Source organism: Lissotriton vulgaris, chromosome 12 (genome assembly GCF_964263255.1).
Source record: "Lissotriton vulgaris chromosome 12, aLisVul1.2, whole genome shotgun sequence".
Taxonomy (NCBI): Eukaryota; Metazoa; Chordata; class Amphibia; order Caudata; family Salamandridae; genus Lissotriton; species Lissotriton vulgaris.
The window spans coordinates 786,916,121-786,932,829 of NC_141700.1; the positions used below are offsets into that span (position 1 = coordinate 786,916,121).

At 50.8% G+C, this 16,709-nt stretch overlaps 1 protein-coding gene across 1 annotated transcript in view; it reads right to left on the reverse strand.

Annotated features, from left to right (window-relative positions):
- Positions 1-10,003, reverse strand: part of TNK1 (tyrosine kinase non receptor 1) — a 33,352-nt gene extending 23,349 nt beyond the window's left edge. Inside the window, exon 1 of the mRNA XM_086946178.1 lies at positions 9,810-10,003. The gene's annotated coding sequence lies outside the window, so the exon portion shown is untranslated. The remainder of the gene's footprint in view (positions 1-9,809) is intronic.
- Between the last annotated feature and the right edge of the window lie 6,706 nt (positions 10,004-16,709).

The window sequence follows — 16,709 nt, forward strand, 5'->3', positions numbered from 1 at the left end:
GATGACTAGATTACGTCTCCCTCGTTGTGTTAGGTGTTCACTCTCAGCTGTTAACAGTGAATGACCCACATTAGATTATGCAATTCCAACAAATGTCTTTGTATTTAATTGGTTATTAAGGATACCAGGTTAAAGCATACCTGTGAAAGATGATCTATGCTCGCTGCGAAAAACGAAATGCGTTGGATTAGAACAAGTAAATGACTATCCTATATCCCATTGAGTTAATTACAAAATAAGGTGATGCTCTACCTTGTCTTCAAATTGAAACGATCTGTTAGGTAAAAGATGCAATGGTATTATTACCACGTACAAGTTCTATATGTCACAAGTAAGACACATTCTGAGGCGTTTCTGTTGATACCTATTCTATGTGTCATAAAGTAAATGACAACGAAAGAAAGGGCTTTTACCTTATCTTCAAGCGAAACAATCTGTTGGGCAAAAAAACGCAATAGTTTTAATACCTCATATGCGTTCTACTCGGTATTAAAGAAAGCTACGTGGAGCCATCTCCTTTCCTACCTTAGTCTCCAAAGATTTCCACCGTGTACGGGGTTCCTGTCAATTTCAATTGTTGAGTTTGGAGGCAGGTAGGCAGGTTTGCCCGTATGCAGAGCTTTCTGAGTGAGACAGGCACTTCTCAAGCTTGTTCGCATTTCACCAGAGGTTATCAGCTATCTGTAGGCCCAGGGATTTTTAAACCTTTTTCGATTGAGGGGTGCATCCTGTTCGGGCGCCCACCTATTGTCTGTCCAGGAGGAATAGGCATTGTCAAGCAGTAAAATGAAATCTCTGTTTTTCCCTGATTTAGCTGCAGGCAGTTCTGAGACACCCAGGAGCCAAGTTTCCTCATGAGACTCCAAATGTAGTTTTTGTTAGATCCAGGTTGGGACCCACTGATATGTGCGGCTGTGTGTCATCTGCGTAGGCGATGAACTCCAGACTGCAGGATCTTACGACTCTGGCAAAGGGGGTGATGTACAGGTTAAAAAGCGTGGGGCGCAAAGATGAGCCCTGAGTTACCCCTTTGTCTACCTACAGGCCAGGTGATTTAAATGGCCTTGAGTTTACCGTCTGTGATCCTAAGTTGATCATGTGTGGTCTCTGTATCATGGTTAAGGACGCTACGTAGCCACCCCAATGCTTTGCCGGTGGTATCAATCTCAGACAGTCTCTGGACCACTATGGGTGTGAGATGGTGTCAAAGGCGGCGGACAGATCAAGGTGGGCCTGGGTGCCTGGGTCGCCATCACCGAGGGAGAGTCTAATGCCACCTAAGGCCGCTCGGAGAGGCTCTGAAGCCGCCCTGGGAAATATCTAGATGGAATTGGAGGCTAAGTAACTCGACAGTTGTTGATTCACTAGACAGGCTAGATTTTTGCTGACAAATGGAAGGAGTGAAACGGGCCTGTCAATAACAAGTTTTAGAGGCTGTGCATTCATGTTTTTAGTACTGGCCTCACCTGTCCAGTTTTCCAGGCATGAGGTACAGCTGCGGCGTTGAAAGAAAGATTGAACGATGCTGTGATATCAGGGAGGGGGTACTAGCTAGGGACCTCGTGATATGAGGGAAAACGGGGTCCGAGGGAGATCCCCAATTTGATTCTACTCATAGTTTTCAGCACAAGTTCCGAGGTGATGGGTTCAAAGTATTCCAGGGTACACATGAGGTGAGGGGTGGTGGTGGGGGGGGGGGGGGGGGGGGGGGGACAACAGCACTGGAATTGATAGAGAGGGGTGGGCAGAGTAAGATCTTTGTATACACTAGTGATTTATTCTTCAAAGTGGTCTGCCAGTGAATTGTAGAGCTCCTCGAAGGCCTGCCCTGGTGAGCTGCAGGCAGCGAAGGCTTCAGGAACCATATATAATTCTTTAGACGGGTCGCATGGGCTGTCGATTCTGTTAATGAGGTGTAGTTTCCAGACCCCTTTGAGACTCTTATGACAGGAAGTCAAGGCTGATTTGTAGGAGGTTCTGTCAGGGAGGGAATTTGAGATGCACCATCTTTCCAATGTCCTACAGGCGGCTTGAGGTGACCAGAGTCCCACTTGCTTATGGCGGATAAATCTAGGAGGAGCAATTTGATCCAGTGCCTGGGAAAGGGTTCTAGGAAAGCCCCGTCACCCCAGATCTGCTACAGTCCTGTGTGTGCCCTGTGCTCACCTCCCACAATGAATATTGAATTCAATATTTTCAGTCTTTCTAAATGGCATGGAACCGCTTTAACTCGGAGAAACTCGACAAAATATAAAAATAAGAAAGTTTAAAAACACGTATAAAAGGACTAATATACTTTCATCGGGTCTCAGAACTGAAACAAACGCTTAGTCACTGGATCACTTGTTTTAGCCAAGGGAGCAGACTTAGGGGTCTCCGGGAGAAGAAAAACCTCCTTCTTGGTCATGCTAAGTTCACCTTGTGCCCAGTAGCGGTCAGTGGTGGGAATGTTGCCGGGCGCTGACGTGGGGCGGAGGAGGGGCAGGGTGTGCGGTAGTAAACTACGGAATACGGCCAAATACAGGAAAGTAAACATAAAAATAAATGCAACGAATTTCGTTGCGCGCACTGCATCGCCAAATGCAGTCCTGCTGGTGCCTCAAGTACCAGCCGAGTCTGAATGGAGCATCCCACCTCCCCAACACCATCCAAGCCTCTATAAGCCACAGCCGGTACAGGAGATGAAACAAAACAACCCTCGAAGGCTGGCTTAGTCTCGCCCTAGCAACAACATGAAAACATGCCCTTTGCTGCGCCTTTACAGATGAGCTGGGAGGGGTGGCCTGAAAAGAGGCATTCACTTTTCTGACCTTTCTGAGAAGTCGTGCCTCACAGCACTTTACAGGACTCTGGCACAGTGTTTCCTAGCACAATTTATGTGCCAGAGTCCTTTAAATGTGCGTCACACGGCACACGCACTTCAGCTGAAGGCACTTGATGCCTCTCCGTGGCACTGTCTGTATCCATGAGAGGAGTTTAAAGGCCTGGCGGACACTAGGCGACTCTTAAAACTCTACATGAGACAGTGTCTTTTACAGGCGCGGCACATGGTTTTTCTTTCTGCTCTCTCTCTCTGTATTTTCTGTGTTTGCCGTCTCTGCAGCAGCAGACCGCACCCCTTGTGCCTGAACTGGCAGACTGAAGTGCCGGCTGTACTGTACTCTGGACTTGTGTACCAGGAGTCTGCAGCGACAGGCTGTGCTGCGACTGGTGCACCAGGAGTCAGCAGTGACAGACTGTGCGGTGACAGGCTGTGCTGCGACTGGTGCACCAGGAGTCTGCAGCGACAGACCGTGCTGCAACTGGTGCACCAGGAGTCTGCAGCGACAGACCGTGCTGCGACTGGTGTAGCAGCAGTCTGCAGCGACAGACCGTGCTGCGACTGGGGCACCAGGAGTCTGCAGCAACAGACCGTGCCGCGACTGGTGTAACAGCAGTCTGCAGTGACATACCGCGCCGCGACTGGTTTACCAGGAGTCTGCAGCGACAGACCGTGTTGCGACTGGTGCATCAGGAGTCTGCAGCGACAGACCGTGCTGCGACTGGTGTAGCAGCAGTCTGCAGCGACAGACCATGCTGTGACTGGTGCACCAGGAGTCTGCAGCGACAGACCGTGCTGCGACTGGTGCACCAGGAGTCTGCAGCGACAGACCGTGCCGCGACTGGTGTAGCAGCAGTCTGCAGCGGCAGACCGTGCTGCGACTGGTGCACCAGGAGTCTGCAGCAACAGACCGTGCCGCGACTGGTGTAGCAGCAGTCTGCAGCGACAGACAGCGCCGCGACTGGTGCACCAGGAGTCTGCAGCGAGAGACCGTGCTGCGACTGGTGCACCAGGAGTCTGCAGCAGCAGACCGTGCCGCGACTGGTGCACCAGGAGTCTGCAGCGACAGACCGTGCTGCGACTGGTGCACCAGGAGTCTGCAGCGACAGACCGTGCTGCGACTGGTGCACCAGGAGTCTGCAGCGAGAGACCGTGCCGCGACTGGTGCACCAGAAGTCTGCAGCGACAGACCGCGCCGCGACTGGTGCACCAGGAGTCTGCTGCGACAGACTGTGCTGCAACTTGTGTACCAGGTGTCTGCAGCAATAAAGCGCACTGTGACTGGTGTAGCAGCAGTCTGCAGCGACGGGCTGTGCTGCGACTGATACACCCAGTGGCAGGCTGTGCTGTGTCTGGTTAGCCTCGTCGCCACAATGACAGGCTCCTCTAGTGAGCAGCAGAACAGCATTCCTTGCACATGCCCCCTGTGGAGTAAGGCCGTCAGTGGCATTAAGGCTGGGTGAGCGGAACTTGCGAGGTCACTTTCCAGCATGACGTCACTCACATCCCCACGATATAAGATGATGTCTCTGTGGTCAGGAAAAACAAACTTTAATCCATATCCTATGCACCGGCCCTTTTTCGCTGCAGCAGAGGAAAACCCTTCTCCGCGCCGACTTTATTCGCCTCCCTGCTGATGGGCAGTGACAGCCAGCCCGGACCCTGTGAACTCTTTATTAAACGTTAAAACTGTAAAGTTTCTGCATGCTTCTCCCATCCGTGCATCGAACCACCCAACATCCAGGGGCGCGGCTTAAGCCCCCCTTCTATTCTCTCCTGCACGCTGGATGTTGTCTTTAAAATGTTGTCACCCGTGCAGCGGATACTGCTGGCCTGCGCGTGCAAACATTTCTGATGCATGTTACGTGTCAAAGGTTCAACATTCCGTCGCCCAGGGCACCACTGCCCGCGCGGTGTGCCCAAACGGGCCGGTATTGTCTGTGCTGCTTCTGTGATTGTGCTCAGTGCCTTTTAGCCTTCGAAATGCGGCCGATCCTGTTCTTCCGCTGTAACAATGGTTCAGCCGAACCTTTCTTCTCCGAACCCAGGCCCGCGCCTTCTTATGGGTCCTTGTAACTGTGTACGCGGAATGCCTTTGTTCCTCACGTCTGTTTGTTAAGGTTCTTATTAACCGTACAATAAACTACTATCCCACACTCTAAGGTGACAGGCTGTGCTGTCTCTTGCAGAGGCCGCCGCACCGGGGGGGGGGTCCGGGGGGCGAGGCTCAAGGGCCGGCGCCTTAACCCACGCCGAGCCCCAGTGGGAGAACCGGTTCTGGGCGCCCAGAAGCGGCAGGAAGACTTAACACATCACAGGGGAGCATCCTGTTGGCACCAAGGAACCCCCAGCCAATAGGGGGTACAGCATGGTACAAACCCCCCAATGGGGGACCAGCTGCACGGAACGGACGAGCAGATGGGGGGGATATAAGCCACCCCTTCCCCCAGATAGCTCCTAATTTTCGTGGAGCGGGGGAAGCGGCGCACCTGAATTTTTGGACCCACCCACCCGCACCTAGGAACCAGCAGTTGTCGCAGTGCTGGACAGCAACACAAGCATCGGCGGAAATGGTTACAACGGATGGCTAAGGAGACACACCAACAGGGCGGTGTGTAGAAGTAGGCCACTCATTTTGGGATGCCGCACGGCAGGGTGAGGTGGCCGGGCCAAGGAGGGGAGTAGCGAACGGAGACGGCGCTCGCGGCCCAGACCCGGCCGGACGGCAGGGCACAAAAAGGTAGCGAGTTGGGCCTAACTCCTTGGAGATGCTACCCCTCCCTACACGCAAAGGGCGTGGGTGACCAGCCAAATGGTGGTCCCAGAGGTAACACGACAATGAGGACTACCTAGGATCAACGAAAGAACTGGTTTGGTAGGCGTGCCATCTACGAACTGAATGTACCACGATATTGATCTGCACAATATGATGATTGGCATGTTTATGACCCAGATATGATTTATGACAATGAAAACGACATGTATGATTTATGACCCAGATATGATTTATGGAAATGATGACGACATGTATGATTTATGACCCAGATATGATTTATGACAATGATGATGACATGTATGATTTATGACCCAGATATGATTTATGACAATGATGATGACATGTATGATTTATGACCCAGATATGATTTATGACCACGGCAATGGCATGTATGATTTATGACCAGATATGTTGTATGACATGTTTATGACCCAGATATAATTTATGGGATATTGGGTTGACATGTATATGACCGAGATATGATTTATGATCCCAATAAAACTGCGGCCAACAACCACCACAACAACTACGACCTGGTTGGCTAAGTTATTGGGATGCCTGGGGTATGGGTCTTGGGGTAGATACTTCCCCACGGTTTGGGGGAGTGCAGGGGTTATTGCACAGCAGGAATCTACAGAGACGGGCTGTGCTGTCTCTTATAAAGCACGTATTTACAGAGACAGGCTGCATTCTGCCTCTGTACCCTGCTCCCGCAGTGACAGCGCCAAGGTATCTTCGCGCATGATTGTGCACTTCACAATAAGTATGACACGCCTATGCAGTGCCTGTACCCTGTGCCCAAAGGGACAGGCTCTGCCGTCTCTAATGTACTATGTACCCGAAGTGCAGAAACTGATGTGCCTAGCATAGGCAAGGCTTCTGGAATTATGCGGCAAAGGATAACCAAATTATGTGGCAGGGTTGGCTAAATTATGCAAGGGTTATTATGCGGCGTAATGCAGCACATTTAGGATAGCATTACTTCATCATAGTGTTAATTATACACTTCCTAGTGCTGTCTGAGTAAAGGGTTCGCCTCACTAGTACCACTTTATCTCCCAAATACAGCAATTAGACACAGATATATGCCCAGCCAACCCTTGCAAAGGGCCTCTCGCTGCGCGGCTCACGGCACTGCGCGTTTAGTAACTTTTGGTCCGTTTGAGCAAAAAAACAATATGTTTTAAATTAAGATCTGCAGATCAAGCGGCAGAGGACGGGTGATGCGGCGAATTAATAAGTATGCAAAAAATACCATGGCACCACAAGTGACAATTGCATAATTCTAGTGGCCAGGCTGTGCTGTGTCTTGTACACTCTGTGCCCTCAGTGAACACCCCCCCCCCCCTCCCCCTAGACATTAGCAGCTTCAGGAAGACGCCAGATTGGGGGGGTGGGGTCGCAACTGGTTGTATGCGGAGGCCGGAGGCGGCTGGGACCCCTGCGGTGCTCATCTCAGGGTGATAATTAACCCACGGAGGACGTGTGAACGGGAGATAAAACACATTGTGAGCGAGTGAGAAAAGCCACCACCGGCCGCAGGAGACAATGGGGGGGCCCGCCCAAAAAACACATCAGGGTCATGAGCCCCCACCCTCTCCGGGGAGTCCCCTCCTGACCTAAAACAAGGCCCTAAAACACAGCGCCCCGCAGACGGGCCGCTACTCTAAAGGCAACACAGCTGGGACGTTGTATGGCAGAGTGCGTCACAGCCCCCCGTGCGCCATATGAACTCAACCCACCCCCCGTGGCAGCTCACTGAGCTCAACAAACAAGAACGAGGCACTATAGACCAGAGCACTTTACAGGACTTTCCTACAGTAATCTCATAAGCACTTTACAAGACACTCACACACAGCACCCTAGAACACTTTACAAGCCCCTTGCGGTGTACAACCCAGCACTTTACGTCGCCCCATGCAGGGTACCACAAAGCACTTTACATGGCACTCACATACACTGTGCCCAGAGCACTTTACAAGACACTCTCTCACAGCACCTTAGAACAGGTTCCAAGCCCCCCTTGCAGTGTACAAACAAGCACTTTGCAAGACACTTACACACTTTCTGCCCAGAGCACTTTCCCAGTCACTCGTGCAGACTGCGAGAGCACGCGACGGGTTCATCATATCTTGACCTCACTGCAGGGCACAAGCCTGTCACGCAATCACTGCACCCCAAGAGCGCCTAACATAGCCTGTGTCCAAAAGCGCCTTGCAAAAATATCACATCACAAGCCCCTTGTATACACAGTACCCCAGAGCACTGTACAACCCCCTTGTATACACAGTTCCCCAAAGCACTGTACAAGCCCCTTGTATACACAGTACCCCAGAGCACTGTACAACCCCCTTGTATACACAGTTCCCCAAAGCACTGTGCAAGCCCCTTGTATACACAGTTCCCCAAAGCACTGTGCAACCCCCTTGTATACACCGTACCCCAGAGCACTGTGCAAGCCCCTTGTATACACAGTTCCCCAAAGCACTGTGCAAGCCCCTTGTATACACCGTACCCCAGAGCACTGTACAACCCCCTTGTATACACAGTTCCCCAAAGCACTGTGCAAGCCCCTTGTATACACAGTTCCCCAAAGCACTGTGCAAGCCCCTTGTATACACCGTACCCCAGAGCACTGTGCAAGCCCCTTGTATGCACTGTACCCTAGAGCACTTTACAAACCCTTGTATACACAGTACCCCAGAGCACTTTACAAACCCTTGTATACACCGTACCCCAGAGCACTGTACAAGCCCCTTGTATACAACGAACCCCAGATCACTGTACAAGCCTCTTGCATACACAGTTCCCCAAAGCACTGTGCAAGCCCCTTGTATACACAGTTATCCCAGAGCACTGTACAAGCTCTTGTATGCACAGTACCCCAGAGCACTGTGCAAGCCCCTTGTATGCACAGTACCCCAGAGCACTTAACAAACCCTTGTATACACTGTACCCCAGAGCACTGTGCAAGCCCCTTGTATACAACGAACCCCTTGCACTGTACAAGCCCCTTGTATACAACGAACCCCAGAGCACTTTACAAGCCCCTTGCATACACTGTACCCCAGAGTCCTTTACAAACCCTTGTATACACTGTACCCCAGAGCACTGTACAAGCCCCTTGTATGCACAGTACCCCAGAGCACTGTACAAGCCCCTTGTATGCACAGTACCCCAGAGCACTGCACAAGCCCCTTGCATACACAGTACCCCAGAGCACTGTACAAGCCCCTTGTATACACAGTACCCCAGAGCACTGTACACGCCCTTGTATACACAGTACCCCAGATCACTTTACAAGCCCTTGTATACACAGTACCTCAGATCACTGTACAAGCCCCTTGTATGCACAGTACCCTAGAGCACTGCACAAGCCCCTTGCATACACAGTACCCCAGAGCACTGTACAAGCCCCTTGTATACACCGTACCCCAGAGTCCTTTACAAACCCTTGCATACACAGTACCCCAAAGCACTGTGCAAGCCCCTTGTATGCACAGTACCCCAGAGCACTGTACAAGCCCCTTGTATACAACGAACCCCAGAGCACTGTACAAGCCCCTTGTATACACAGTACCCCAAAGCACTGTACAAGCCCTTGTATACACAGTACCCCAGATCACTTTACAAGCCCTTGTAAACACAGTACCCCAGATCACTTTACATACACCATGAATGCATTGCACCCCAGATCACTTTACATACACCTTCAATACACAGTACATTGGAGCGCATTTCATTACACGCGTCTCATGCATACGAGATTGCAAAGCGCGTCACTTGAGTTTTGAAGCCACTCAATTCTTCAAGTCAGCCGTAGCGCTTGAAATGGCTCTCACGTCACTGCATTCCAAGGCGCTCTAGCACCTAACACTCCCTTTGTCCAGAAGCGCTTTACAAAAATCCTGGCCGTGTCGTCTCCAGTGAGTCGGCGGCCGGCCCGTGCCCGGCGGGGTCATCTCCCACTGAAAGCCGCTTCCCTGGCACCAGCCGCGGCCCACACTCCTGGCACCTGCAGGCGCCTGGCACGAGGGCTCTACCCTCTAGATGTGCAGTAAGCTCCACAAGAATGTTGTCCGGCGGGTTAACGCGCCTGCTGCGGAGGTGGGTGCGTACCCCGCAGTGTCCGGTGCCAGTCCAGCCATGAAGAACTGTAACCCACAGGCCTGAGGGGTACCCCAAGATCCAACCCCCCCCCGCTGCACTCACCTGGAGATAGCCACCACGGAGCCAGGGTTCAGACAGATGCGCTCACAGTCCAGGGAAGGCGACGGTACAGATCCACAGAGGGTTATGCGCCCCCGGCTCCCAGGGGGTCCCCTTTATACCCTCCTGCTCTGGGAGGCCAGAGCCTGTGCGGGCACTTCCTGGGCGCTCGGCTGTTGCTGTGTATGTGGGGCACCTCCCTGTGAGTCAGCAGAGGCGGGGCTCATAGGTGAGGAGGTGGGCGTGGCCGAGGCCCAGGCCCCGCCCCCGGGTCCTGGCACACCTGTGGAGTCCTTGTTTGCGCCTGGCCTCTGCTGCGACAAGATGTGAACCCGGGCTAGAGGAATGCAGGCTCCAGGGCTGTGCGCCACCCAGCGGGCCACTAAAGCAGAGCAGGTCTTGACGGAGTTGTTCCATCAGCTCTGTTGTCAACTCAGATGCATTGTGGGACTTGTAGACCTACATTTACAAAGGAACATGCTGCCTTTATGTTCAATAGATCGTTTTTTTTGTTTTTTTCAGCCATTAACATCGCCCATCACGCTGTTGCAGCCCGGACGCCACATTCAAACCATTTGCTAAATGTTCCAACCTTTGCCCATATTTCCGTTCCAAGGGATAAAAAAAACAAATGATGGACGGAATGCTGAACAATGCAAACATTCACCCCCAGCCATATAGAAATCAGTCGCGACCCTACTCCGAACTGCCAGGCCTGGTCCTCCCTGGAATGGAAACAGATTTGGGGGTATCACCACTCATCAGCCAGTGGCATGGAGAGCACGAAACCCACGTCTGGGCACACCCGTCCCACTCGGGTGACACATTTGGAAAGGGTATGCCCAGACGTGGGTCTTGTGCTCACTGCGTCACTGGATTCAAGCTAGCCTGGCTGATGAGTGGTGATACCCTGAATTTTGCTGCTTTTGTCATTGCATCCAGGCACATAATATATCAAGTAACACTGAAAGACTCACTCTCTAAAGTGCCCCCCAGGCAACAATCTGCGTCTTTTAAATGCCCAAGATAAAAGCTCTGCATCTTTTAAATGCCCAATATAAAAGCTCTGCATCTTTTAAATGTCTAAAATAAATTAATACCGCGCCATAGTGCATCAGGAGATTGCACCTGAATACAGCTGGAGCTGCGCCATGAAAAGCTGCCTTGTGATGTCATATTGTCTCCCTATACGCTTCTTTCTGAAATCATCATGAACACGATGTAAAATGGACAGTATGGTTTTCCTGCATTCTCTTTTGTGCCAATTCTATTCTTCTGTATGGATGGTCATAAATATTCGCATATAGTCCTCAGTCATCCTTTTATTGAATGGCACCGCGCACGCGCACAGAGCCTTGCTACCTTCCCTTCTCTAACCACGTACAATCTGGAAATTCAGAATTTATGAGAGCAAAAAAGATTTCGTCGGGCATTTCTTTGTAGATGAAGTAACCGCATCATTTTTTATGTAATTGAAATGTGTATAATTATGCAAACGTGATCTCTGTTTATATTTATTTCCCAGTCATTTCACTATTTACGCAAATTATTTCCCGGTTGTTGCAACTGAAACAAACCTTACGTCACTACATCAGCACGTGTTTGGAGCGCTGCCTGTTCTCTGTTTTCATGTTGATACTGGGAGGCCGCGGGCGGACCTTCAGACGGCGCTGTCAGCTTTTTACTTTAAGAACCCTGAGGGTGAGGGCAGACAGGGAGACACCGAGAGGGACCCGTCTCAGCACCTGCTTTTTAGAACTGCTGGTGCTGAGCACCGCCAGGACCCGGCCCACTTAAAGCTCTGAACCTGGTAGCACAGTACAGAAAAACTCAGGGATTCATGGCAGAGCCGGACTGGAAACCCAAAGAAAGCAGCCCTGGCTATTTTTGTCAGACCAGTTACCGTACAGTGAATAACAAGCGAGCCTGCCTACGACAAAGGCCATTGGGAGGCGGGGCGGGGGTCTCCCATCAAGAAAATTGGGGAAACAATGGCAAAATGGAGCGTTCTATAACACTTTTTTCACTATATATTCAATCGTATTAGCTTTTAAAGCATAGTAAATGGTGGCTTTTCAGGGCCCCAGGGTACAACAATCTTTATTGGGGCTCGTCTATGATTCCCTCACTATCGCCCTCCAACAGACATGCCTCTTACATGTATTTTATTTGTTTTATAGCGCTTCTCATACCAGTGTAGGGTGTCGAGGCACTTTACATCACACACACATACAGACAATGAATCATATGAGTCTAAATCAGGGTATACAAAGTTACATGTCACAAAGGGGACTACAAGGTGTAGGGTTTACGTGTCATCCTTACTGGGAGGCATTTTTTAAGAGTCCTTGGTCTGTAGAAACACAATTTGAGGATTCAAATAAATGTAACACAGTGGTTTGGGGTGGCTTTGCTTATAAGAATTTATTTCTACACAAACTCTTTCTAGCAACATAAGGATAATGAAAAAATGGGGAAAAACATAACTTTTTTAAACCTGTAACATGCAATTTGAATACAGCTCTTTGACGGCCGTTCATAGCTCGCTGTGCTAGATTACGATTGACGCTCTTTGCAGCAGGCACATTAACCTCGGTGCTACTGTACATGAGTCAAAACTGCCACTAGACAAAACTTTTATCTCTCTCCCGCAGGTACATTGATCATTAGAGTTATCTTAACTCTTTTATTGATGCATGGAAACTGCTGGATTTACAAGGAACAGTGCGGTGTGTACTTTAAAACTGCTGCACTGCTACAAAACCGACCCTCGGTAACAAAACCGACAGCCACCCTTCCAACCTCCCGGGCAGTGCGGTACTCGCTAAATTGTTTGGGGGGGGGATGAGTGGTGGGGGGCTGGAAGGGGCGTGGCTTCAAAGCAGGCATGTACAGTATCAGCATTTTCTTCTGCAATGGAAAGTGCCCTGGTGCCCTTCGGCCAAGTTCAGCTCATCGGCGCTGGGCGTAATTGGTATTTTATTATAGTTTTATATAGCGTGAACGTGGCGCGAGGGCATTAAGTCGCTTTACATGAGAAGCAGAAGTTTGACGTGAAAGGGCACTTTTTGTTTTTACAGCATGGGGAAGATTTAAGAGATTTGCCCAGAATCACAGGATGTTGATCAGATGCTGGGATTTCACCTCCCTGTGCCATAAAAACAAAAAGCATACTTTCATGTAGAATGTGTGCTTCTCATGAAAAGCACTTTAATGCCCTCCTGCCAAGTTTGCGCTCTACATAACATAAAAGCACCAATTGTGCTCAACATACACAAGCCGAACTTGGCCGAAGAGCATTAGCCGCTCTGACAGACAATTGCGAGTGTATTACAGCGCTGCAAACTTTCACTATGACAAGCGCAGAGAATCAGGACGCGCGCACTTAGGACCCGGCTCCTCCGGACCTCGCCCCTGGTCACTGGTGGTTGGGCGGCCGGGTGGCCCAATCGGCAGCCGGCCGCCTCCACTTCTGGGTCAGGGAGTGACACGTATCCTGAGTGGTAGGGGGCAGAGACCTTTGGGCTATTTAGGGTCAACTCCCTGTGACCGGGGTCTCTGTTCCCGCTACCACTCCAGGATACCTGACTGCACAAGCCGGCACCGAAGCCATTCACCGTGATCCAGGCCGGCCTTCTGAAACTCCCACCCACCCTTCCCTTAGTTATAATGGTTTGAGGGGCGTTTTTGCGGAAAAGAGACCTGCGATCAGTAAACAGTGACTAACACAATGGATGGGAGGCCGCCTGGCGGACTCCATAGGCCAGCCTGAGGGGGGATATGGTAAGCTCTCTGCTGGGAGGTAGTGACCACTGGCTGGGGAGGCTAGGGCGACAGATTTCGAGCCTCCTGGGCGTCCCTGGGCAGCCTGGTGGTCGAGGGGTGGGCCCTGGTAATGGCGGACAAGGACCAGAGGTGCGGGCCCACCACTCTAAGGGGCAGGTGCGCGGCACCTGGCGTAGGATACCCAGTTGCGAGATGCAAGCCGGATGGGGCTCCTCCCTTAGGGCTGGGAACGTGAGAGGAGCAAGATATGTTTTAAAGTGTAATTGTAAATATCAGATATGCATGTTATTTGCTTGTCATGTTTATACAGTGTTGTGATTAAACATGGCTGTTTTTACCCCACCTGAATCTCTTGGTGATTTCAATGTGGGGATCTTGCATGTCTATGTCAGATTAGGGGGAGGCGGGGGCATATCTGGAGGGTACGGGTCCTATAACTGACAGTGTGACAGTTCCAATGTCTAGGCATCAAGTCGCATCTCATTATTCCTGTTGCGCTGTCAGAGTGTGAGCAGGGCACCAATATTCTGAGGGGCATGCAGAGTTGTGTGCATTCGGGCAATGCCAACAGCAGAACCCCTGTCATCTGGCTACAGCCTTGTTCGTGTCCCTGCTTCTGTCTGATTTGCCAGTTTAAAGTGGTTTTAATGAACCCTGGGCATAGTTCGCGTACTAGCGCTACGCGTAGCTACACGCGGTGCACTTCGCACTACTCGAACTGCGTAGTACACTGTGCAAAATGCTGTTCGCACTGATGGATGCTTGTCCGCACTGTGCAATCAATGCAAACTGCATCTTTCACAGTGCAAGCGGTCGTTTTCTGCCGCTCAAGTAGATTTCTACTCGAGCGGCAGCTTTCTCAACGCGGACTGGTAGTTTCTCATCGTGAGCGGTCGCGAGCATACACGACCACTTGCAATAAGAAACCTGACCTTCCCGCGTTCAGAATCTCGCCAGGAGTTTTTTTTCCACGCTCCTGATCGGCAACTTGATGTTGCCGATCGCGAACAAGGAAAAAGTCTCGCCGGGATGTCATTTTGCACCCTCGCTGTCGCCAACTTGCCGTTGAGGACCGCGAGCAAGAAAAAAATTACCACTGCACTATGCTACGCTACGTGTGTTTGCACTGTGCTACGTGCAATTCGCATAGTGCAAAGTAGCGCAAACTTCGCAAACTATGTGAGCGTAGCGTAGTTCTTTGCCCAGGGTTAGTTTTAATCCATCATGATCATAATTTGGGCACTTCACTGCTCCCTCCTTGCCCTCCCTTCACCCGCTGACCCCATCTGACACACGCCCACAAAACCCTTAAACATCATCATCGTGAGGCAGCTCAGCTAGGGGTGATTTAGGGGAGCTGTGGAGGTTCAGGGATGTTTGTGTTTAGGGACCCTTCCCTGCTCATCCACGTACTGACCCGTGAACTCAAAGTGACCCCCTGCTGCCTCATTTAATTCACTACCATCAGCCAGAGCGCCTAATTTCCTTCCACCCAAGGCGCTATCTTAACAAATGCCGCCTCTGAGTGTAAGGCTGCAGGAGCAACCTAGCGCTGGGAGACACTTGTAATTAACTATCAGAGCGCCTCACAGACGCAGCGCATTCACCAGCACCTGCGCTGCACCTACCCATACCCCAGAGTCTGGGCCCAGCATGCCACTGTGAGTACCAGTACTCTCCTGACACAAGGCGAAGTCCAGGCACTCAATGGGAGAACACTGAGAAGTGCCGGTAGTCAGTACCCGTGAGTACTGGCCCACTTAAAGCACTGCTCCAGAGGAAACGCCCGATGCCCAGTCCGGCCTTGAATCGAGGGACCCCTCGGGCCTGTGGGCTCCGGTGCCACCGCACATGTTGCAACGCGGTTAGCTACGCAGATGGGCGAGAGGCTGGCAGTGTCCTCCTAAGGATGTAAGTCAAGGTAAAAAGGAGAAAAATGAACCAAAACTGGCATTTCACAGCAAGTCCTATGAGACGCGCCAAAGGTCCAGTTATGCTCGAAAACTTGTCTCCAGTTTCTGGTTTGTTCTGTATGCAGGGCCGGCTTTAGCGCTGGTGGTGCCCGGTGCGACAATGTTTGTTGGCCACCACCGCCCTTTAACAGCGCCCCTCAAGTCTCCCTAACCACTCTTTTTCTTATAAATTTTTTTTATAGCACCAGTCATACACATTAGAGAGACAATCAATCACATGTGTGTAAATCAATGTATAGGAAATGTTACATAAGACAGAGGAATACAAGGTACAGGCGTCACATGTAGACAGTATAGGTTAAGAGTGCTTGGTCTGGAGAAGCACAAACTCAGAATTTCAATCGTAACACCATGTTTGGGGGTTGGCTTTACTCATAAGAATGGATTTCTACCCAAGTGAACTTTTTCTGCAACATTAGGATAAAAAAACTGGAGGAAAAATCATACTGCTCTAACCTATACTTTGCAGTTTGCATGCAGCTCTTAGATGACAGTTACTAGCTCACTGTCCTATATTAGTATTTAAACTTTTAAACTTCAAGTAACAAAAGGGTTTTTCTGACAGATGCTCCTATGTACATTGTGTGCACATTATGGTCTGCATGGCACACGTGCTTTGCTTCAGGCATGTTATCCTCCTGTGCAACTTTATGATGAGTCAAAACTTCCACTGGACGAAACTCGCCTCTCTCTGCAGCAGGGTCATTAATCACCAGAGTTATCTTACATTTTTATTGTTGCCTACAAATTGCTGGAGGCAAGGAACCCAGCAGCAGGTGCTTTTATTACCACATTGTACTTGAAAAAAATGGTGCCCCCCAAAGTCAGAGCCCGGTGCAGTGGCACCGATCGCACGGCCCTAGAACCGGCCCTGTCTGTGTGCATACTATGTGGCATCGGGAAGCACCAGTGTCCAGTAAGGAACAGCCACGCACAGCCGTGTGACGCATCACACGTCCGTACGTAAAGAAGCTGAGCTGCGCACGTGTCTTTTCGTCTGCATTCTGGGACTTGTAGTCGTGTTTATCCCATTATGTAACCCGCGCTGAAAGTCGGAGAAAGTAAAGAAAACCCCGACCTGAGTCGAGCCAGGCATGGGCACAGGACTCCTCCATGCAGGGCGCCAGTATAGCGCCTTTATAGA